This window comes from Ornithorhynchus anatinus, chromosome 6 (assembly GCF_004115215.2).
Source record: "Ornithorhynchus anatinus isolate Pmale09 chromosome 6, mOrnAna1.pri.v4, whole genome shotgun sequence".
NCBI lineage: Eukaryota > Metazoa > Chordata > Mammalia > Monotremata > Ornithorhynchidae > Ornithorhynchus > Ornithorhynchus anatinus.
This window is the reverse complement of record NC_041733.1, coordinates 6,939,183-6,965,337: the sequence shown is the minus strand read 5'-3', so window position 1 is coordinate 6,965,337 and position 26,155 is coordinate 6,939,183.

Here is a 26,155-nt window from a genome sequence, read left to right as displayed (position 1 = left end):
AATTATTAATATTGTTATGATGTTCTCTCCTCTTCTCCTGAAAAGGACATCATTAGCTCATTCAGTTTTATATATTGGGCAAAAGTGGTTCATGGATTCTGTTGATCCATAAAGCATTGTTCCTTCAGAGAACTCACATATGCTCTTATTTACCTTGTCTCTTTGTATTGTACTCTCCCAAGCTCACAGCACAGTGGTCTGCACAAAGTAAGCACTAAATAAATATGATGAATCGATTAATGCTCTAATAACCAGGGAAGTAGACAGGCATCAGTGCTCCCTTTACTGCTGTGGAAACGGAGACACAGAGGGAGTAAGACTCGGTTATAAGCACTGTTTACCGAGGGCAGCTCCAACACTAGAACATTAGTCGACAGATTCCCAGACAGATACTGGAGAGTGAGGACTGTCCTCCAAAGAAGGTTTTATTCTGCAGGACTTTATCTGGCCTGCTTTTAAGAACACGTTCAAAGAAAAATGCAGCACCAAAGCCGTTAATTAGTTTTCTTGTATATTTCCAGTGAGGGCAGGGTGTCAGACATACATAGCAATTAGGAGGGATTTTTAATTTTTCATTAACTCTAATTAATGTTGACTCTTCGTGTTTCATTAACATTACTTCTGCTGACTAGGGAATTTGTAGAAAGTGCTGGAATGATCATCAGCCTACTTTATTCAGGTGGAAAAAAACTTTGAAATGTAGTCTACTCTGGATATAAGTGGGGCACAATTAACTGTGGGAAACAGGGGCGGGGTGGGAAGAATCCTTGAAAGCAGTTATGCAATTTGCAATTTTTTTTTTTTTCCCAAGCCCAACACTTGTGTAAATTTTCCCTGGTCCTTCCCTTGTCCCTACCTCGAGTCCTCAAAATGATGAGGTACAAATGTTATTTCCTCTGGAGAATCAAAGAGACAAAGGTTAACGGGTTAAACTAATTTAGGCTAATCTATTGTGGCCTGGCCACAGAAGCAATTTTCATAAGTGTCTTGGGATCAGAATCGATTTTCCGGATCAGAAATACTTTTTGAATGAAAGCTAACATATGTAACAGACACACACACACACTCACGGCGAGGTAAATTCTCTAAGATCCTTCTCCCCGGCTCCAGTGCAATGATATTGCAAATACCCGTGGCCACCACGCTTCCCTGTTGCCTTTTCCAGAGGTGACAGCAGGAGAGTATCAAAGGTTTCCTAATGGAAGTCTCATGTTGCTTCCCATCAAAACAAAGTTTCTGAGGGTTAGTGTTACTCTGCAGTAGTCTAGGGACCTTTTGAAACTGAAAACTTGTAAAAGAAAATCCCCCAAAGGGTGAAATTGGCTGCCATTTCAGAACGCAAGTGTCAGTTTTAGTGACCCACAGAGGAAGTACATTGGGGTGAAGGTGAGGAGAAGAGGCTAGATTTGATTCTGGGAGTATAAACGTAGTTTTAGAGGCAATTTCCCTACTATTTCTCTTCCTTTGGACAGGGTTCAAGCTGAGAGTTGCTTCCTGGGGCTGAAGGAGATGGGTAAACATTGGAGGTTTTTGAAGAAGATAGAGCTATAGTAATAGTAGAATTAAGTGCTTGCGGCGTGCAGAGCACTGTACTAAATCCTGGGGTAGAATCCACAGGTGGGAATTTGAATTGGGCCCTAGCCCTCGAGGACTTCATGCTCATGTGTGTGCACAGTTGCTTCAGAAAGATGATGTCTCATAGATTGGGGTACGAACTGAATCGGGGAGAGGCTGGAGGCAGAGAAATCAGTGAAGAGGCTAGACGGGGGCTCAAGCACCTTGAGAAATAACTATGCTAGCTGAAGAAATCTGGTGGTTCTGGAATATCAAAATGAGCATAGCTGCTAATGCAGAAAATTTGATTTAACCCCCCCCCCCCCCCGAAAGTAAATTGGGAGTCTCTTCCAGGAGGCGAAAGATTCCTTGGAACCCCAGAACATAGCAAGGGTCAATCTCTGAAGTCAGAGTGCCAAGCTGAGGTAGATACGATATAAGCAGGATGGACATGGTCCCTGTCCCACATGGAGTTTTCGACTTAATTAGGAGAGTGAATTGCTAGTCAATCCTCATTTGACAGAAGAGGAAACTGAGTCCCAGAGAAGTCAAGTGACTTGCTCAAGTTTGCACGGCAGGAAAGTGTCAGAGTCAGGATTAGAACACAGAATCCCTGCCTCCCAACCCCACACTCACTCCACTAGGCCACACTGTTCCTCTGCATTTGTATCTGTGTTTTTGGATGAGCCTTTCTATCACTTTTCTTTTCTTTCCTTTCAGATCTTCTCATGCCTCCGTTCTCTTTTCCAGTCTTCTATCCAGAAGCCCATTGTAGTACGTGTATTAAGTGACCCGGTGCAAGTCACTTAATTTCTCTGGGACTGTAAGCCCCATATGGGAAAGGGCCTGTGTCCAACCTGACAACTGTGTATCTTCCCTCACACTCAGTACACTGCCTGGAACATAGGAAGCGCTTAACGAATGCAATTAAAAATTTGAAAAAAATCTCTATGCTTCTTGGCTTGTCAAGAGGGGCCACTCAGTTCTCTTCTCTAGGGCTGCTGTGTCTGAAAAAGATCCTTCCAAAAAAGCCAAGCTTAACTGATCACGGAATGGAAAAGCCACCAAATCTTTTTGTTTCACCTTTGTAGCTGGAGAACTCTGCCGTTGGTTATGAGAAGACCTGGATTCTAGTCCCTGCTTTCAAGTAAGGAGGTGCCTGCTGAAGCTCGGCCCTCACCGTTGACAGTTTTTGAACCAAGACCTGCAGAGTGCTTTCTGCAAAATAGACAAGGCTGGGTGGTATACTGACACATCACTGGCCAATGTACATAGTGAAGGAGCAGGAAAGCAGCGTGTTCTTGTGGATAAAATATGGGCTTGGGAGTCAGAGGACCTGGGTTCTAATCTTCGATCTGACACTTGTCTGCTGGGTGACCTTGAGCAAGTCACATAAATTATCTGTGTCTCAGTTACCTCATCTGCGAAACCGGGATTAAACCTATGAGCTCCCTGGGGACATGAACTGTGTCCTCATTAGCTTTTACCCAAGCGTGTAGTACAGTGACTGATAGATAGTGAGCACTGAACAAATGCTATTTAAAAAAAGACCACAGGCCGACCAAAGTAAATACCTGTTGGATAGGTCACTATTGATTTAAATGAACACTTTTGCACTTAGTAATGTCAATTTTTTAATGATATTCCTTAAACCCTTACTACGCTAGGCACTGTTCTAAGCACTGGGGCAGATGCAAGCTAATCAGTGTGGACACGACACCTGTCCCAGGTGTGGCTCACAGTCTGAATCCCCGTTTTCTAGTTGAGGTAACTGAGGCCCAGAGAATTTAAGTGACTTGCCCAAAGTCAACACAGTAGTCAAGTGGCAGAGCTAGGATTAGACCTCAGGGCCTTCTCACCCTTAGGCCCGGGATCTTTCCACCAAGCCACGCTGCCTCTCACCAGGTTGAAACTTGCTGACTATGACTTTTAGATTGAGTAGAAGCAGCGTGGCTCAGTGGAAAGCGCCCAGGCTTGGGAGTCAGAGGTCATGGGTTCAAATTCCGACTGTGCCCCTTGTCAGCTGTGTGACTGTGGCAAGTCACTCAACTTCTCTGTGCCTTAGCTACCTCATCTGTCAAATGGGAATTAAGACTGTGAGCCTCACGTGGGACAGCCTGATGACCCTGTATCTACCCTAGTGCTTAGAACAGTGCTGTGCACATAGTAAGTGCTTAACAAATACCAACATTGTTATTATTATTATCATTATTACCATTATTATTAAACCACTACCACTATCCTGTTCTCAACCTCAACACTGAAGCACTTCTGCTGTTCTCTAGGGAAGACTCCCATATCAGTATGACAGCTTATAAACATTCTCCAGTGTCTATAAAGATTTACTGACATCTTGTAAATCTGAAAATTTTCTAGAGGAAATGCCCTATTGGATCGTGTTTCCTAATAAAATGGAACCATTTAGGTCAAGTGTTTCTTTCTCTTCTTTAAACACTAGCGTTTCACACCTCTTCGTGTTCATTGACGTTAGGCCTGGTTGGAGCACAACGTAAAGTGATCCAATCTAAGGCGACACATCATGCCAAAAATTAAAAGGATGAGGACTAATCTATTTAAACAAAGTCCAATTAAATTAGAAGCAGTGCAAATCTTATGACACAGTCCCTCTTTAAATAAAGGCAAGCACCTTGCATATAAACTTTCAGAGTTTTAAAGAAGTCTGTAAAAATGAATTACCTCCATTCTTGCCATCTTGTTCAATTCTCCCTTTTTTTTTTTTTATCTCACTGGCTAATGACATACTTTCCAATGGACCAAATCCTGTTATTATTCTTATAAACGTTTAAAAGGTAGAGTGTATAGATCAGCATATAGAGACATGAAGACAGTGGTTGTACACGCGTATATGCTCAGGTGGTGCAAAACTGCTCTTTCGCTAGTGGGAGAGGATAATTTAAGGAAAATAAAAATTAAGATGAAAGGGCCTCTTCAAAGAACTGGGATTTCAGAAGGGCTGTAAAGACATGGAAAGCTATGGTCTGGCAGATTTGAAGGGGGAGGAAGAAGAATCTGAGGATAAATAAATTGAGTGTGTCCTGGGAATACACTTTTCTCACCCTTCTCTCCATATTTTCACTCCTATATCAGTCTATTGACAGACTCCATATTAGTCTCTCACTATTCCACAAGGCAGCAGCACTTTTTGGCAGTAGTAATAGTAGGAATAAGAGTATTTATAAGAGCTTTCTGTGTGCAAAGCACTGTACCAAATGCTGGGAGAGAAACATAGTTGGGGATTAGAATCTAATTTCCACCTGCTTATTAAGAATTTGAATCTAAGATGCAGCCAGTTTTCTGTCAGGTCACTCTAAAGGAAAAAGTTGTCTTGGACTAGTTACTTAACTTCTTTGTGTGTCCATTTTCTCATTCACAAAATGGAGACAAAATACTCTGTCTTGTTCCCCCTTGGACTGTGAGCCTTACCTGGCCAGGAAATGCTGTGTTTGATCTGATTACACTGTAGCTACCCCCACTGCTTGGGGCATAGTTCATGCTTCATAAATAATGTCACAAGTGGAGGAGCATGTCTTCAAACCTCAAGGTCAGATGCAGACAAATAATAATAATAATGATAATAATGATCCCAATAGTAACTTGGGGTATTTTCTAAGCTTTTACTCTGTACTAAGCACTAGAATAGGTAACCATATTTTCAGGTTGGGCACAGTCCTGGCCCCACATGGTGTTCAGTCAAAGTAGGAGAGAGAATGGGAATCTAATCCCCATTTTACAGATAAGGAAACTGAGGCCCAGGGAAACAAAGGGCCTTGGCAAAAGTCACAGAGCAGACCACCGATAGCGCAGGGGGGAGAGCCCAGATCCCTGACCCATTTTCTTTCCACTAGGTCATAATGTTTCTGTTTCTCTTGTCAATGCTTACAATATCTTTGTTTTTATTAAATAGGTTGATGTTGAAGATTGATATACACTCAGTGTTGACTGGATCGTGTCATTCCTATTAAAAAAAAGATAATCAATTCCCCATATCTTCCTAGTTAAAGCTCAGTAAGGTTAGGAATTTTCTATGCATTTTCTTATTAAATACCTTTTTACATCATTCCAAAAATATTCCTGACCCCGAGGTCCAATTAATGATGCTAGTTACTGCTTCCTTTGCTGTGACCTTTTATGATCGGGCTCCAGCCCTGGGGCAACATCATAGTTACAAGATTCATTACTAAACCTGGAATATGTGGAGACCTTGTTGACAGTTCATTGGCTTTGTGAAAAAATGCTATTGCTTCTAAGGAAAAATAGGATGTTTCATTTCACCTATGGTGCCTTCTTTCAACTAGATTATTTTTTATTCTTCCTCTCAAGGGGAAACGTCGTGAGAGGAAGGATCATGAGGTTTCTGAAAAGCCATCTGCTTCCCAATTTTTTTTCTCTGACAACATATTCGGTATCAGACTTAAACAGAGACAAGACAGACACCGGGCATTACCCAACGCCATCCAGCCTGAAAGTTGTTACCATAAGTCAGAGGGTTATGAGTCACTCTTGGAAATTTATTCATTTGTTAGGAAGTGTTTTAATTCAGCTGTAGTTCATCCAGGATGAGAAACCCTGCTTTCTGAGCTGGATTTTCTGGCCCTGTATTTCTCTACTGGTTCACTGAGGCTTGGTAGAAACATCATGGGCCTGAGGTTCAGAAGACCTAGGTTCTTATATCGATTCTGCCACTTATCTGCTTTGTGACCTTGGGGCGAAATCACTTATCTTCTCTGTGCCATAGGCCCCTCATCTGTAAAAATGGGGATCTGACATCTGTCAGCCTTCTACTTAGACTATGGTGCTGCATCTGACCACATTAACTGGTAGTTCCCTCAGCGATTAGAACCGTTCTTGACATATAGTAAGCACCCAACTAATACCAAAGTTAATGATATACCGGTATTTGTGATATTCAGACTATCCTTGCCTCTGTCATCTTTGACCAAACTGGTTCGTCGAGGTACCTGTGAAGGGCAGAAGGTTGGACTATGCCACTAGAATTATCTTTCCAATGGAGCTTCCGTGCTCACAGGGAACCAGCCACACAGCCAGCATATGGTGGAGCCAGGATTAGTACTCAGATCTTCTTTTTCCTAGGTCTAGGTTCATTCCACCAGTCCATACTGCTAGCTGAATCCAAAGGACGACATTTTCAGAGATGCTTATAAACAATAGATGGTAAAGGAGTGAAAAGCTTCCCTTTCTGGTACTGAGGATGGAGATATTCAGTATCAGTAAGGCTGGCATTCCAGGCGTATTAGTCTTCCAAGGTAACCTCCATCACAGGGAAAGGGAGACACACCCACCTCCATAACCTATTCAGGCCAGACTCTTTCCTAAGTGATAGTTTAGCCTCAGCAGGTATATCCCCCCACTTCTGCCTTTTTCACTCTTACACAGAAGCGAGCTATGCCTTCTACTTGGGAAGATGTTCGGTTGTAAGTTTCTGACGTTATTGCCGGTGTTGATGATTTCCTGACCTGAGAGGTTGATTGCCTCTCTATTCATCCCTTCCTCCCCATCCATCTCTTCTCCCACTTCTTTCCCTTCTGGTGGGTCACAGTGACAAAAGACAGCCAGTGACAGAGGCCAAGAATTATGAGTCTGCAGCACAAGAATCACTGCGGCCTTTGAGAAGCAGCGTGGCTTTGTGGTTAGAGCACACAGGCCTGGGAGTTAAAAGGACGTGGGCTTCCATTCTAGCTTTGCCACTTGTCTGCTGTGTGATCTTGGGCAAGTCACTTCACTTCTCTGAGAGTCGGTTACCTCATCTGTGAATCGAGGATTAATACAGTGAGCTCCATGTGGGACATGGACTGTGTCCAACCTGATGAACTTATCTACCCCAATTTTTACAACAGTGCCTGGCACACAGTAAGTGCTTAACAAATATCATTAAAAAAATGTTATTTCAATGTCTCTCTCTCTCCAGCACAGCCTGTAATTTCCTTGTGGGCAGAAATTACACCACCAACTCTATTGTATTGCATTTTCCAAGGAGCTAAGCACAGTGCTGTGCACACAATGATTAATTAATCGATCAAGTAGCAGAATGGCAGACATAGTCAAGAGAGAAAGACTGCTCAAGGAAATGGGTAATTGGGTACAGTGGGTGCATCGGGCAGGCTGATAATATAACACCTTGTTGCCTTGTGTTTGTCCCTCAGTCTCACCTACAAAAATTTTTTACCAATGCTTAGTCTCAGTTTATGCTCATCGCTAGTTATCTTTCCTTCAGTAGAGCTGGAAAACTCCCAGCTTTCTATATTATTGATTGAACCAGTATATTTTTGAAGACTGTTATTAAACCATTCCCTTTCCCCAGCCCCCTTTTCTAGCCTTCTCTCTCCCAGATTAATTTATCCACTGGCCTGTCTTAATAGGATCTTTGAGGAATTTGGTAAAAACTGACAAGACTCTAGAGAAGAGCCCCAGACTTGACCCCTAATGTTCTAAAGCCTGAATCTGGAGACCCAGTGATCTGATAACCATTCGATCGAGGCTGACGGTAGCGGGTGGAAGATCTCAACCTTTCCATGGTCTCTACCCCCGTAAATTCAGAAAGTGTGACAATCTTCTAAACTCTGCACCAGTCTTCTCTGAATCAAAACATATTCTCAGATGTTTTAAACATTGCTCCGGCTGGTTTTTCATAATGAACATTTAAATGGGACATTTGCAAGGTTTCCCATCACTGACATCCAACGAGAAACCCGTGCAAGCATTGCATGTGAAGGAATCCTCAGAGGCCCTTCTAAATGAAGTCCATTCAGTTTCCCTGCAGGGGATATTGGTTTCACTTCAACTAGCCTGTGTGTCTCATATTTTTCCTACAGAACTTGTCACTTGAATGATTGTCTGAGAGGTCCCTGCATTTCCCGCATTTGACATATTAAGAGGTCCAGAATCTGAGGGCATACCTGTCTATGCCTTCTCTTTGAGGCCCATTACCTCCTCTCTCAATGGCCTACATTTCATTTGAGCCAGAGAAATCTTCTTAGATCCAAACAATCTCCAGCCATATGGTCAGTCTCCCCACGGGTGACAGAGAACAAATTATTCAGGTAAAATCGTCATCATTTTAGCAAAGGACTTCTATCTGTGGAAGAAAAGATTTCTCCTTGTCAGTTTGCCCTAGAGGATTTAGTGAGTTGGTAGGTAGATAATGGAAGAACCTTTAGCAAGTTTACAGATTTTGGCAGAGGACGTGACGTTCTGGAGAAAATATATCCATAGAATCGCTATGAATCGGAAAGGACTTGATGGCACTTGATAATAATAATAATAATAGTAAGGTAGATATTCTTCAATATGGAATAGACCTCTTTTCTTCACATCTACAAAACCTCTTTTTTTGCTTCTCGAAGTAAATTCATTATCATGGTAATATTCCTCCTCCCTCGACTACTACTAATGATAATAATGAATTCTGATATTTGTTAAGCACTTACTACGTGCTAAACACTCACTGAGTACTATTGTAGATACAAGTTAATCAGGTTGGACCCAGTTCCTGTCCCACGTGGAAATCCCAGTCTAAGTAGAAGGGATAACCAGTATGGAGGCCCCATTTCATAGTTGAGAAAACTTAGACACAAAGAACGTAAAAGACTTGCCCATGGTCATACAGGAGGCAAGAGGCAGAGGTGGAATTAGAACCCAGGTCTCTGGCTCCCTGGTCTATGCTCTTTCCATTAGGCCATGTTTACACTCTCATCCATGCTGAAAGTGCCACCAGAAAATAAAATAATGTTAAAGTGGAAGGGGAATGGAACTTCTGTGCCTTCATGCACAGGGATTCAGCCCCTTCTCTGCACCTTTCTTGAAAATGAACAACTTTGCTACCCAGTTCTGACGAGATGCCATTTACTATCTTTGCAACTCCTAAAACGGCTTTCCCCACCATCTGGCTTATTTCTCAACTTCTATCTCCTTCTTTATTCCAAGTAAATTACTGGGTAGTGCACAGGTATCCCACCAGTATATTTCATGCATTTCTGTTCTAGAACATAATCAGATGTAGTAAATCTGTGTTGCAATGCAGGCAGGCTGATAGTTGCTAGGCAACACGATAAACATGGAACATACCGGAGAATGTAATCCAAGACATTCTGTAGGCTCCTGAAACACATCAATAATGAAGTGAAAGGAACGGCAGTGAGGTTTATGGCTTAGAAAGATGGCTACTAAAATAAAATCAGCTGGCTCAGGCCCACTTCACCAAAGGCAAGTTCGTCTACTTGTCTACCAGCAGTATTTCTCTGGCAACGATGTTTAAACAGTGATAAAAATCCAAAGAAGAATCACTCCCTATGGAAAGTCTAGTGTTGATATAGTGAATCAACCGATGTTTTAATAGAACAAATGATAACAAGACAAATAAAGACAATTTTTTTTTAAAAAAAAAAACCCTCTCAAAATGATATCCATCACTTCAAGCCATAAAGACCTTAGAATACTGAATACACAGATCTACTGCTAATAAAGATATTTCAAACTCTGAAATGCATATTTAGTTAGAATGTTTAAGAGAAGTGATAATTTAAGAATGTAGCTAATCATATTCACGCTCATATTCAACTTATAATCACATCTAGGAAATCCTGAGCCTATTGCAAGATTGCACATTCCTTCTCCAGCTTCGTCGTCTCCGTCCAACTGCCCTCTCTTGATTTCACTTACTCCTGCCTCCCATCCAGGCCTTCCCACTCCATCACTCCCTTCCAATTCCTCTCAATGCATTGTGCCGCCCTCTGACACCTCTCCCCTATCCCATTTCTTTTATCCTGTCCGAACACTGGTCAAACATCCCACACTGGTCCTGCCACTCACTCTCATTCAACCCATTTCTTCTCCTTGCCCCATGACTCCCCCTGATGTCCTTCTCACAGCCTCAACCTAGTGCACCCTGGAACCCCCTCTCCATCATGGGAAAGCTTCTCTACCTGAATGTCATGCCGAGACCTCAAACTAAACCTGTACGAATCTGAATTCCTTGTCTTCCCACCCAAATTCTGTCTTCCTCCCTCTCTTTTCTCGCGCTGTAGACAATACTACTATCCTCACAGTCTCATAAACTCATAACTTTGGTGTTGTCCCCCACTCATCTCTCTCAATCCACCTGCCTTGGTTCTACCGTCACAACATTGTTAAAACAGCCCTTCCCTCTCCATCCAAACTACTATCATGCCGATCCAAGCACTCATCCTAGACCACCTGGACTACTATTTGTCTGCCTCCTTGCTGCCCTCTCATCCTCCCGTCTCTCCCCACTCCAGTCCATACTTCACTCTGTTTCACAGACCATTTTTGTAAAAAAATATTCAGTATAGGTCTTCTTACTCCATCCAGAAACTCCATTGGCTGTTCATCCACCTCCACATCAAACAGAAACTCCTTATTATTGGCTTTAAAGCCCTCAATCAGCTTACCCCTATTTTACCTCACCTCACCAATCTCCTCCTGTGGCCCAGCCTGCACAGTCCAGTCCTCTAGAGCCAGTTTACTCACTCTGTCCTTCTGTCTCTTCTATCTTGCTGCTGAACCCTTTCCCACATCCTTCCCCTAGCCTGGAACTTCCTCCCCCTCCACATATGTCAAACCACCACCCTCTCCACCTTCAAAGCATTACTAAGGTCACATCTCCTCCAAGAGACTATCTCCGATTAAGCCCCCTTCTGCATCTCCTATGCACTTCAATCTGTGACCTTTGGGTATTTGCTATTTGTCCTACCCTCAACCCCAAAGAACTTATGTCCATATCTTTCATAAATCATAGATTATTAATTTTTCATTTATATTAATGTCTGTCTCCCCCTCTATACTTGTAAACACATCGTGGGCAGAGAATAAATGTCCTACCTCTGTTGTGTTGTACTCTCCCAAGCACTTAGTACAGTTCCCTGTACAAAGTAAAAACTCAATAAATGCCACTGATTAACTGATTGACTGCTTGAGCACTTACTCTATGCAGAATGCTCTATTAAGCACTTGGGAGAGTACAATGTTCTCATATGCTTAGGTTCTAACCCATGCTGTCCCACATTTCTGTGGTGTGATCTTTGGCAAGACATTTATCCCCTGTGCCTCAGTTACCTCACCTGTGAAATGGGCATTAAATCATATTCCATCCTACTTAGACTTGAGGCCCATGTAGAACAGCGACTATATCCAACCTGATTATCTGTATCACATAGTAAGTCCTTAACAAGTGTGGCGATTATTTCATTTACCAAATCTGTTATATCGTATTCTTTCAAGCACTTAGTAGAGTGCTCTGCACACAGTAAGCACTCAATAAATATGATTGCTTGATTAAGACTGGACTGATGATTCATCGATCATCAGCAACATTTTCTGTCAAAGGGAAGTTTATTTTCACCAGACAGTCTCTCTTTCTCTAAATCTCTGTTATGCATCTGGAACGGAAAGGGCACGTTCATGGAAGTTAGCCTCAGCAGGTTGGCTGTCAGAGATCACGTCCCTGTAAGATTTCAGAAAACCCTTTCCGTTTCTCATGGTCAAATTATCAGACAGCTTGAAAATCTTTTTTTCTTTTTCTTAACATGTGGCAGGACAAATTATTGCACAGGAGGGACTAATGAAATATTCTGCCACTGGGGTAAATACTCAAGGGACAGAGCGCTTGGTATTCAGTTAATGAGAATCTCGGTGCCCTAAATTACACCTTGTTAGAGGCAGGGAGTCTACATGTTGTTTTTAAGTGGAAACAAATGAGTAGACTTTAAGCAACACTGCACACCTAATATTTTCACCATTGGAAGTTTTGCTTTTCTTGGAGCCTTTCAGAGGAGTTGATTAAAGCGGTAATGATGCTAAAATATTTACTTTCTGATACTGCAATATTGACTCTCTCCACTTTGGCTTGTGGATGAATTTTGACAGGCACCCGATTAAACATCTTGATATATATGTCACATAAAACCTAGATAACATTCCAAATTTTAAAAAACCAAAATTAACATGCTATTATGTGGCTCAGGATCTTTGAAAATAGGATTTCATCGTAGACAGCATAGTCCAACCAAAAAGAGTTGAGCCTGCACAAAGTGTTCATGGACTGCGGCAGTCAACTAGACAGAGTTGGACAGGTCAACCCGCTGTTGTAATATACACTCCCAAGTGCTTAGTACAGTACTCAGCTCACAGTAAACCCTCAATAAATATGATTGATTTGTGATCCTCCAATCGGTAATATTTACTGAGTGTCTTCCACCTCTACTCTACTCCTCCAAAGAACTAATGCGGTGCTCTGCAAACAGTGTGGGCTCAATATCGACACTATTGGCAAATGTATTTATCAATGGTTGTATCCGGGGATATTCTGTTCCCAGCTTCCCCGGTCTAGAGTGAGTCTACCTGTAGCCAGATCACAGTGGGCTCTTTGTGCTCTTGGTGGAGGGAGCAGGATGGGGTCAGAGCTTTGACTGGACAATGGGCTGGAGAGTTCCGCAGGTAAATTAGCATGCATGTGCTCTACTCCTCCTATTTCTTCTTTTCCCCAGTGGTATGAAGTGTCTAGAGATCACATGACCCAGTGGATCTGATGTTTGTGTTTGGCAGATATCTCTAGCTTTTGTTTCTGCACTGAAAGATGAACGATTCACCAGTCACAGTCCTCTGATGAGCTGCTTTTGGGTGAGGCAAGCCATTTTTATGGTAGTGTTTTCTAGGGGTTTGCCAACTCGGTTATATAGGGCCCACTCTAAGTGCCCAATAAATATGATTGATCAATTGATGGATATTACATTCTTGTCCACCATTCTGGACAAGGAATAGTGTTTAATTTGTACTGGGAGAGTGTGAAAAAACAGAACTGTACTCTCCCTTACAAGATTGTAAACTTCTTTTGGGCAGGAACTGCATTTAATTTTATTAAACTCTCCCAAGTGTACAGGGAGGGTTCTGTACCCAGTAGATGCTTTACTCCCCTGAGCATTCAGTAGAGCTCTACACACAGTAAAGCGCTCAATAAATAACATTGATTGATTGACAATTGAGTGAATATGCCTCTTCAGATGCTTGGCTGCCTCCATTGAACTAGATCAAGATGGAGAGGAATGATACAGAGAAGCAGCGTGGCTCAGTGGCAACAGCCCGGGCTTGGGAGTCAGAGGTCATGGGTTCGAATCCGACTCTGCCACTTGTCTCTGGGCCTCAGTGACCTCATCTGTAAAATTGGAATTAACTGTGAGCCTCTCGTGGGACAACCTGATTGCCCTGTATCTACCCCAGCACTTAGAACGGTGTTCTGCACAAAGTAAGCGCTTAACAAATACCAACATTATTATTACATGGAGGAATTGCTCAAGGAACTGAACCTCCCTGCTTCTGAAACAGATTTCTGCAGTCTAATAGTAATAATAGTGGCCACTGAGCGCAGTGAGTCGTCTATCAAGCCACTGGGCAAATATAATAGAATCAAAGACAGGTTCCCTGCCCACCGTGAACTTACACTTCTACAATAAAGGCCTTGCACAATTCCTTCTAAGCTAAAGATCTAGATGACTAGATCACTAGATCTAGTGAAATAATCTCCTTCTGAGAGATTTCAGAAAGAGGAGATTTGGATGGTACCCCATATGCCTCTGCCTCTTCAGGGTTCTATTACACGTCTGTGGGCCTCAGCCTGGCACAACTGATGCCAATGATGAGTTCCTCAATAGGGTCGCTCCCAAACGAAGTCTGCAACTCCATATTCGGGAGTTTCCACATTTTTCAAAATGGTACCCGATTCCTCCTATTCTGGGAAGACATTTCCCGTCTGAACTCCCCACAGTCTGAAGGGGAGGGGAAAACAAAAACTGGTTTGAAATGCACATCCAAAAAGTACAATTTTCTGATTCTGTGAGAAATTCACAGCCTAATGAAATCAGATTTATTTTTTCTAAGAAACTCCTACCTGGTTCCTGCTGTGTAAAATCACGTGGGCAGGGACTAACTCGGTTATATTGGACTCTCCCAAGAGCTTAGTACAGGGAACTGTACACAGTAAGCACTCAGTGAATACAATCGATTGTTTGAAATAACCAGGGAGTCCTAGTTTTCTTGGCAAAGGAAGTCTTGTCCTAAATTAATGTACATGGTGAAGGACCTCATGTTTTCCAAATATAACTCCAAATACTGATGCTAATAATAATGATAATAGTGCTTGTTAATTGCTTAGTATGTGCTAAACACTGTTACTTTTGAAGAATATGTGAAAGGACGAGTTATAAATCATCACTGAGAAACAATGTTGCCTAGTAGATAGAGCCTGGGGCTGGGAGTCACAAGGACTTGGGTTCTCACTGTGGCTCCACTACTTTGGAGAAGCAGCGCGACTCAGTGGAAAGAGCCTGGGCTTGGGAGTCATAGGTCATGGGTTCGAATCCTGACTCCGCCGCTTACCAGTTATGTGACTTTGGGCAAGTCACTTAACTTCTCTGTGCCTCAGTTACCACATCTGGAAAATGGGGATTTAAACTGTGACCCCCACATGGGACAACCTGATCACTTTGTATCCTTCCAGTGCTTAGAACAGTGCTTTGCATATAGTAAGCGCTTAACAAATACCACCATGATTATTATTATTATTATTACTTTTCTGCTGTGTGTCCTTGGTCAAGTCACTTAACGGCTCCGTACCCCAGTTCCCTAATCTGTAAAATGGGGATTAAGACTGTGAGCCACATGTGGGACATGAACTCTATCCAATCCAATTTGTTTGCATTCATTCATTCGTTCATTTAATCACAGTTATTGAGCACTTATTGTGTGCAGAGCACTTTACTAAACACTTGGGAGAGTACTTACAATAATAAGCAAATACATTCCCTGCCCGGAATGATCTTACTGTCTAGATCTACTACTCCAGGTCTTAATTGAGTGCCTGGTACATAGTATGTGCTTCACAAATACCTTAATTTTTATTATTAGAAAACAAATGCATGGAAATGTGGAAACTCACTCTTTTCTATTCCTTATGGAAAGCTTGATACAACCATTTGGTTTAAGGGAAACAAACAAGGCCCAAGAAAACTGGACATTTTAGTCCTCTATCACATATAAATGCAATTTCTTTTTTGGCTTTTCAATTGGAGATCGTGGTGGAACTGCTGCAACAAATTGCACCTGGTCAGGTGGAGATTACTGTGACCACATCTCCGAGTGTGGCCTGCACATTGGATCGGTGATGCTGTCAGCAGAAGATGGATGACATGTGAAGGGAGAGCCATGGATCCTAAAAACAAACCCGTCAGGGGCTGGGGAGACTGACTTAACCACAAAAATGAACCTCGATGACTCAAACTCTAAAAATGAAAATGAATTGCTGTTGCAACCTGTGCCAATTATGCCTCCTACACACACGTCGACTTTTGCTTCAATTCAGCTTCGAATGTGTAAAAGCATCCTCTGTGGAATTAAAACCCTCTTGTGGTCCTTGCTCACCAAACCCGAGCAGAAAAATGATAGCATCGGGCACTTTAATAAATGGAAGAAAGGTGAAGCCCTGATTAGGTATTCTATGGGAGAAGTTTTTTTTTCTGTTTTGACTGGTGGAACAAATTACGGAAATTCGAGGCTCTCTGTCCGACATAGGATTCATTCCGGGTGTTCTAATTGTAAAGCTTTTACAGCTATTATTCTGCAGTATAACTCCATTAAAATTTTACTTGGCTATTTCTGGTGGAACATCTGGCCCGTCTGCTGAGTAGATCTACATAGTAGGAAAGCCAAAGGATGATTCGAATGAGCAAAAGTAGAAGGACCGTGAAAATAACGTGACAGGATTTGAGTGCACTTCATGGGCTCAGTCTAAAGTTTGAAGTTAATGTAATCCTGGGGTCAAAAAGCAGCAAATAATGTGTCTGGATGAATAGAAGGCCCTCAAAGATCTATTCACCACAGGAATATTTAATGGTCCACACTATCTGACACTTATTCTTGCTCTTCCTTATTTCCTGATACCTTTCAAAATTACAATTGCCATGACATCCCAAGGGTAAGCGCAATAAAAATTCCCTAGAGCATATAAATCTATTTGAAGGAGTTAACCTAATCACTGGTGTGTCTGTCAAACCTCAAGGAAAGTGATAAGCAAATCAAATAATTCCACGAAATATGTACTTTGACTTAGCTGACTTGACCTTTCTCCTTACTACTTAACCTTCCTGCCCTTGAACAATCACAGCATGGATGTTTACAAAGACTAATGTAAAGTAAACTTCCACTTGATTTTTTGTTGCCATCCAAGATTTCAAAGCAGAATGTTTCACTTACCAGCAATATCAGTCAGAAGCTAGAAAAGCAAAGAGTAACTGTTACCTGCCAAATTCCCCTTGGTAATCTTTGCACCTGTGATAATTATCATCATCATTATTATTATTATCACTATGACATTTTCATCTTGGCATTAAGGGCATCCTTTGTGGCAAACACTGTGATCAGCACTGGGGAGGATTCAGACAATCAGCTCAGTCACAGTTTCTGCCTCTCTTGGGACTAGGGAGAATTTGTCCCACAGATAGTATAAACCTCTATAAAATGCATGCGGAGAGAAAAACCCAAAAACTAATCATTAGCAGGAAATTATTAAACACATATTCTTGTTTCTTGGGAAATAGGAATGAATTGTTACATATCACTACCTGGTAGAATTTAGTTTTCCTCTGGAGAGCTTTATTTACTCGAGAATAATCAGTGCAAGATGAACATGAAACCATCTTTTCATTAAAATTCCATGCAGATGTATTCTTGCTACTTTCATACTATTGCCCAAAACCTAGCCGAAGGAAGGGGCTTGTTAATGTTAGGAATTTTTCAAGCATATAAGGGGAGAAAGGGGAGGTGAGATGATTTCATATTTATGGATAACACTGAAGGTTGAAGAGAACAAATTGCAGCTCTTGCTCTGGGCAGAAAGCACTGATCACAGCCCCATAACTAAACTGCTCTTTCAGCATGTTGCCTTTTAAGTTTCAACCCGGTACTTTACCGAAAATAAATAATAATAACATATGTGAAAAATACTTCCTATGGGGAGGTGAAAAAGCCAACTCAGATTGATTAAGATGCAAGTCAGTAGTTTATTTTTGAAAATCAAAAAATGAATTGTGTAATGATATCCAAAATGCTGGCAATTCCGTAACTATACATTACGTGCTTCATGCAGCCATCACTTCCTCATTTGTTTCCCAGCCTCAGTTTACCCCATTTAAGTAGGTGGAGTTTATACAGTGACCTGATATTTTGATCCCCCCTCTCTCATCTGAGGAAGGCTCCAAGAATGCATAAACCACTGCCAATGAAATTGAGTTCTTATTCTACAACACTTCGAGAAAAGCAGCGTGGCTCAGTGTAAGAGTCCAGGCTTGGGAGTAAGAGGTCATGGGTTCACATCCTGCCCCTTCCACTTGTCAGCTGTGTGACTGTGGGCAAGGCACTTCACTTCTCTGTGCCTCAGTTACCTCAACTATAAAATGGGGATTAAGACTGTGAGCCTCACGTGGGACAACCTGATTACCCTGTATCTACCTCAGCGCTTAGAACAGTGCTCTGCACATAGTAAGTGCTTAAATACCAACATTATTAACACTTAACTGTCACTCTTGATTGAGTCCCTTCTTAGTGAGAGACACTGAAGTAGGCATTGTGAGAAACTCCAAGGAAGATGAGGTAGAATTCTTGTCCTGAAAAAGTGTACATGTTCAGAAAGAGATAACCAGTTGCATCTATCCCAGTGCCTAGTACAGTGTCTGACACAGAGTAAGTGCTTTAGACTCTCAGCTCATTGTGGGCAGGGGATGTGTCTGTTTATTGTTATATTCCACTCTCCAAAATGTTTAGTACAGTGATTTGCACACAGTGCTCAATAAATCCAACTGAATGAATGAACAAATACCACCAAAAAAAAAAAAAAAAAACGGTGGTAAGGATGTGTGTGAGGACTCATTGCAGGAGACCTAGAACAAACTTTTGTCAGTTAATTCACATCACTCAAGTGGCATCAGTTCAGATCACCTTGAGCACTAATGTATTGTATTCTTATCCTCAGCACTTACAAATGTAGGTATATGTATTTGTATACTCAGTCATTTATTCTACCTGAGAAGAAATATGGGTCAGTGGCTAGAGCTCAGGCTTGGGAATCGAATGTCTATGTTTCTAATCCTTGTTCTGCCACTTGACCGCTATGTGACCTAAGGCAAGTCACTTCATTCCTCTAAGCCTCAGTTTCCTCATCTGTAAAAAGGGGATTCAAGATCAGTTCTTTCTCCTCCTTAGACTGCGAGCCCTTTGCTGGATAGGGATCATGACGACCTGATTATCTTGTATTTCCCTCATGTTAACTGTACACTGTTAGGCACAGAGTAAGCACTTAAGCACCACATTGATTGTTAGCATTATTATGTAAGGTATTTCTTAGGGGCTTACTCTGTTCAGGCCACTGTACTTAGGAGAGCACAGTAGAGTTAGTAGACATGAACTCTGCCCTCAAGAAGTTTACCGTTTAGCAAGGGAGAAAGACAGTAAAATAAATTCCAAGTAGGGGAAAAAATCTAGTTGAAGATATGTACAGAAGTGCTCTTGGGATAGGAAGGATGAGTACTTAAATGTTTAAAAGGTGAGCACTCAATTTCACAGATTCATTCATTCAATCGTATTTATTGAGTGCTTACAGTGTGCAGAGTACTTTACTAAGCACTTGGAAAGTACAATTTAGCAACAAATAGAGACAATCCCTACCCGACAGGGGGCTCACAGTCTAGAAGGGGGAAGAGAGACATCAAAACAAGTAAACAGGCATCAATAGCATCAATATAAATAGAATTATAGATATATACATATCATTAATAAAATTAATAGAATAATAAATATGTACATATATACACAAGTGCTGTGGGGCAGGAAGGGGCGTAGAGTAGACGGAGCGAGTCATGGCAATGGGGAGGGGAGGAGGAGCATTATATAGTTGGAAGGGATATAAGGGATAATGAGAGCTTAGTCAAGGAAGACTTCCTGAATGAGTTTATTTTAGTAGGGCTTTGAAGATGGGGAGAATGGGGAGAGTAATGGTCAACTAGATGAATCAATGAATTAATCAATGAATCAATAGTATTTATTGAGCTCTTACTGTGTACACAGAGCAATACTAAAAAAAAAACAAAAACAAAAACAAAAAACCAAACACTTGAAGACCTGGTGTGAAAGCGGAGGAAGTTTCACATACATTTGCATTAATAATAATAGTTTCTGTTAAGTGCTTACTTGTGCCAAGCACTGTTCTAAGTGCTGGGGTAGATACAGGGTAATCAGGTTGTCCCACATGGGGCTCACAGTCTTAATCCCCATTTTACAGATGAGGTCTCTGAGGCACAGATAAGTTAAGTGGCTTGCCCAAGGTCACACAGCAGAACTGGGTTAGAACCCACGTTCTCTGACTCCAAGCCCACGGTCTTTCTACTAAGTTACGGTGCTTCTCTCAAGAGCTTCATATAGTGCTCTGTACACAAGCGCTTAAGAAAATATCACTGATTCCCTTGAGTTTACTGTTTACAGCCTTGTAATTCCTCCTGCTTCCAACAAATGTTTAAGACTATGGTGCTCCCCTCCCCCCGGCCTCACTTTCTACAGATGAAACGATAGGCTCTTTAGTGCTCAGTACAGTGCTTTGCACTTGATAGGTACTCAGTAAATGTTTGGCAGTAATGAGTTTGAAGCGCAGAGCAGAGAGCATGCAGAAGACGACAATGGAGAGAGGAGCCAGCTGGTGGAGAATCCTGAATTCACTTTCTAGCTTGCTAAATTTGAAGTGATGACAGAGTGACTAAAGATATCACAGACGCGGAGGAAATTTTAAAAAATAAATAAATAAAAGTGGCAACCCATCAAACGATCAGTCGAGATAGATTTAGGAACCAACTGCGTAGATATGACAGTTGTAACCCTGTGAGAGAATAAGAAGAGTAACAGATCCAGGATTGAGCATTGGAATTTAGCCACCACTGCAGAGCAAGAAGAGCTAGAAGTTGTAACCAAGAAGAGACAGAAGCAGCTGAACAGTTTAAAAATAACCTGACTAGCCTGGAGTGGTGGACTCTGTCCTTGAAAATAAAATCAGAAATAATTTCCAGAGGGAGAGAATGATTATCAGTGAAAAGGCAACGGAGAAGTGGAAAAGAATTAGACTGGAGGAAAAGTCATTGGATTTTGCTAACTGTAGGTCACTGGAGAACTTCATGAGAATAAGTGGAGACATGTTCTAGCTGTTGTGGGTGGCAGAAGGGGTTTATTTACGAGAAACTCTAAGCCATGAGGGAGGGTCCACTAGAGAGCTGTAGGCACGAAAGGAAGAAGGAGATAAGGCTGAAGGTTGATTTGAGACAAAGACAGTTTCTAGAAGTTGGAAGAAAGCGAACAAAACAGAAAGCAATGCTGAAACTATGGGAAGCGGGGAGTCAGTGATGGCTATGATAGTTTTTGTTAAGCGTGTCCTATGTGTCAACCACTGTTCTAAGCACTGGGGTAGATTCAAGGTGATCAGGTTGTACCACGTGGGGCTCACAGTCTTAATCTCCATTTTACAGATGAGGTAACAGAGGCACAGAGAAGTTAAGTGATTTGCCCAAAGTCACACAGGGAACAAGTGGCAGAGTTCAGGTATTGTCTCTATCTGCTGCCGAACTGTACATTCCAAGCACTTAGTACAGTGCTCTGCATGTAGTAATTACTCAATAAATGTTATTGAATGAATGAATGAATGAACCCACGACCTCTGATTCCTAAAAAAAATAGTGGAAGAGAGAGAAAGAGTCATGGAAGGGAGTGAGAGGGAGAGGATTTTATGCGGTGGAAAGCGCTGGTGTCTAAGAAATTGTAGAAGAGGAAAATTAAGAGCCTTGTGACTCCGAGAAGACAGGTGATTGAGTTGCTATGGGACTGACATTCCCCAGGGAGTCTTAGAGCAGGTTGGGAAAGGGAGAGGGAATGGTCAAGGTGGCAAGATGAGGTGGTAGATTTGAGAGAAGGTGCTTTAAGTGGGAGACAGCTAGTGGCACCATGCTGGTGATCTGGGAAGCAGAGAGAATGATTTCAAAGCCGTATCCCTGCTTACGGACAGGTGTGAGATGTGAAGTGAATTGGTGGTAGAGTTGGTCTGTGCATAGAGCTTCTGGGATCTAAAGATCATCTGGGTGGGTGTTGAAGTTTCTGAGGTAGCTCATAATTTCCTAGACTGTAAGTTCCTTGAGGGGCCGGGAAACTGTCTACCAACTCTGTTTTTACTGAACTGTCCCGAACGTCCCGAGCGCTTAGTATAGTGCTCATCACACAGAAAGCACTCAATAAATACCATTGATTGATTGATTTCCAGACCGACGTTCGCTTCCATTGGGTGTCCATGAGTCGGTGGGTCACCTGGTGCCGGGTAAATGGCTATTGATTGTGTCCACTGGGAAAATGTCTCCATGAGTGAGACATCTTAACCATCCAGAGATGCAGAGCTGAGCCAGGGGTAGAGGTTGGATGGCACAGATTTCAAATCATTGTGAGGGGAAGGTCAGGGAATAGTCTCAAATTAGCCTTGGCGGGTTAAAGAGTAGGAAGCAAGGTAGGAACTCAACCAGCAGGAACTTCCGAATACCACAGGAGATGAAGGCAAGCAGGAGGAAGGTTCAGGTCAGAAATAAGTCAAGCGTTTAGTACAGTGTTCTGCACACAGTAAGCACTCAATAAATACGACTGAATGAAATCCCATGACGGACACCTCCAGTAGGCAGTGGTCCCTCCTACTCGTTCCCTCTGCTCCCACTCCTTTCCATGTCGCCCTTGCACTTGAATTTTCTCCCTTTATTCAACCCTCCCTCAGCTCCACAGCCCTTTAACAGATGAGGTGACAGAGGCACAGAGAAATTAAGTGACTTGTCCGAGGTCACACAGCAAACAAGAGGCAGAGCCGGGATTAGAACCCTGGTCCTTCTGACCCCCAAGTCCGTGCTCTATCCACTAGACCACGTTGCTTCTCTGGCTGTCAGCTCCTTTCTGACACCCTCCCTATTCCCCCTCCCTTCTGCTTCATCTGTGTGCTTGAATCCGTATCACAGGGATGATTCTCACCCCTAAAGCGCCTAAATACATATCCTTATACTCTGCTGCTTCTCCTAACTCTAATTTATTTTAATATCCTGTCCTCCCCACTAGATGGTAAGCTCCTTGAGGGCATGGAATGGTGTCTTCCTAATCTTTTGTACTCTCCCAAGCCTTTAGTACAGTGATTTTCACACCGTAAGTACACCATAAATGCCACTGTTTTATTTATTGATCAATCACATGATAACGAAAGCTGTTTCCTGTAGGACACGGGGTCTAAGGGTGTGGACAGACACAGGGGAGAGGATAGAATTGGGGAGGATAAGAGGAGAACACAGTAAAGAGAAAGAAATTAGGGAGAGAGAAACACCACAACAGGGAGACAGGACAGACACAGTCAAGTAAATCAATAGTGTGGCATGTGTGCTTTTGTAGCATCATAAACAATGTCCCCGGTGTCCTTTTGACTCCAGAGGAGAAGGAGAAATGGGGCAGAGGAAGGGTGAGTGGGATTGTGCTATCTTGAACTAAAGGCCTCAGACCCAAGATCTACTTTGGCTAAAAATGGAATTGAATTCTAGGGGTCTTTGAAAGGATGGTGGGAAGGGTACATTAAAATGTGCAAAATCAAGGGCCTGTGCCTAATGAAACAAGGAAAACTGTGTTTTTGAAAAGGAAGGTGCTCTGAATTTAGCAGCAGTAATTCATGTGAGGGCCAGATCTACAGTAAGAAAGGTGAAGAGGGGATAGTTTGGGGCACGTTAACATTTATTTCACCTCGCACTAATTAATCTCTTGAAGAACCTTTGAACTAGTAAAAGACTTTTTTCCCCCTTACAGGTCTAATGCCATCTACATAATAATCAACTATTTTATCTTAATGCTTTAAGGTTTTTAAAGGAAACCAAATTGGTGATATTTTTATCGGCATTTGTAGATTGATCAAACAAGCACTATTCTTTCTTCCTTTCCTCCTCTTTCCACCTCTGATAGACACATATGTGGGTGTGCACCTGTACCGACCCCGCATGCATACACTCGGCGAAACAAAGACAATAAGGTCAGTGCAAAACTGGACTTAAATTTATAATTTTAAAATTGAGTCCTTCCAATCCGTTGGTGTCTTTCTAATCTCCCCTAAACTCATTCTCTTGATGAAGTAGCCCTCGATGGAAAGTGGAGGAGACAAACTAAAGTACAAACAAAAAGAAAAGTTTAAGAGACCAACCTGAATCCATTCAAACCTGAAGGGGAATGGCTCCAGTGAGGAAGGACCATCCGGTGGGACTAAATGACGGAATGAAGCCTCAGGAAAGAGACGAACCTACCCCGGTGGAATTAATGTACTAAGAAGGATCTGAAGTCAATTGAATGAGAAATGAGTCAGAATGGGGAACTAGCTGACTCAGCTTCAGTTGCACTGATTTGGAAAAGGATTAAAAAAGAATAACGTTATAGTTAATTAATTTGAACTGTATCTCTTTTGAAACATAGCAGTACTTCTTTGTCTGCAGGGGTAAGATTTTTAACCTCCTACTTGATTTGGTTTTTTGAGGAGAATAATAGGATACTTGGAGTTGATCTTTCTTTTTGGTTTTTTGAGGAGAATTTTGGGACACAGAGATGATCTTAATATTGCTTTCATGGTTTTGTCTTTCATATTTAGCATCTTTGATTTGTGTGTGCGGCCGGGATGGGGGGGGGCATGGTGGGTGGAAGTGGTGAGGATGAGGAATTCTCACAGTCCTGCGCAGAAGTATCCTGGAAAATTATACACTTTCAAGCATACTGCTATCCTATAGATTTAAGTACTTCCTGATGCTAAACAAATCAGATATCTGGAGTGTGTGTGTGTGTGTGTGTAGTCGAGAGAGAAGGGGAAGGGGCAACAATGTTGGCATTTGTTAAGCGCTTACTATGTGCAGAACACTGTTCTAAATGCTGGGGTAGATACAGGGTCATCAGGTTGTCCCACGTGAGGCTGACAATCTAAATGCCCATTTTACAGATGAGGTAACTGAGGCACAGATAAGTTAAGTGACTTGCCCAGAGTCACCCAGCTGACAAGTGGCAGAGGCGAGATAGGGGAAAGAACCTTTTGAAGATTTGAAAATATTTGAGGCAATTATTTTCCTGACTCGTCCACTCTAAATTGATCCTGTGTCGTCGTAGAAAGACTAGCCTTAGATACCTCATATGCTGCATCAAATCCTCAAACCACTTGCTTAAAGGACACATTTTCCAATTAATTTTCATGTGATTTTCAATAAACTAGACCTCCCTACTTCCAGTATGTTGCACGGAACATCATGGCCACATAATCTGAGGAAAGACAGTACAGTAAGATTCTAGGCTCAGAAGAAAGAAATCAGAAAGGTTATCACCTAACTCCAGTCTGTAAGGAAGTATATTACCCTAAGATGATGAAATAGTTACAGTGAATTCTCTCTTCAATCAATCAATCAGAACTCTGAGTTCTAGAAATCATAGAAATCACTTAGGAGTGTACAGCAGTATCAAGACACACATTCCCTGCTCTCGAGAAGTTAACATCCTAATCGGCAGGTGGACAAGAATTACTTACAGAAAAATAAGGACAAAGAACAACGGTAAAGCTGGAAGCAAAGCACACTAATAAAAAACACTAATTGAATAACTGTTGATGGATTTTTTTTCTAATATTTACATCATTTTAATTCTCATATTCAGGAAAATGCAGAATTCCTATATGCTATCTGCGATGAAGGATTTCCTCTACCTAAGTCAACACAAACAGGGTATTTGTGAGAATTTTTGGAGTGCGGCTCAGTGGAAAGAGCCTGGGCTTGGGAGCCAGAGGTCATGGGTACTAATCCCTGCCCCACCACTTGTCAGCTACGTGACTTTGAGCAAGCCACTTCACTTCTCTGGGTTTTAGTTACCTCATCCGTCAGATGGGGATGAAGACTCTGAGCCCCATGTGGGACAATCTAGTAACCTCCCAGCGTTTAGAACAGTGCTTTGCACATAGTAAGCACTTAACACATACCACCATTATTATTATCATTATTAACCAAATGATCCTTAGCCTTAATTAACCCTTCTGCAAGCAGAAAATACTTTTTATCTGTAACCATGTGGCGTTCACAAAAACAGGTGGAGCATTTTGTTACCTAAGTTTAATGCATCAAAAAAGCATTTCTAATTTTCACTTAATGCCCACTAATCAGTACCTTGAAATGACAAGTCCAGTAGAGATAACATTTGGGAAGTGGAATGGGTGTCCAGAGAGCAGTTTGCTGTCAGTGATAAGCTGTAGAAGGGTAGTGTCTGTTGATTATGGACAGATAATGGCAGCCTAAGGAAGGAAACTTTGTCACTTCTCAGTGTGATTTGTTTGTCTTCTGTCTTGGGAAATTGCTCCTACGGGACTCCAAGCCCTAGGCCTCGCCTCTGATTCTATCAGCCCTCTCCCTTCCCCTTCTAAGGCTTGGGCACAGTTGAGGCTTAATACAGT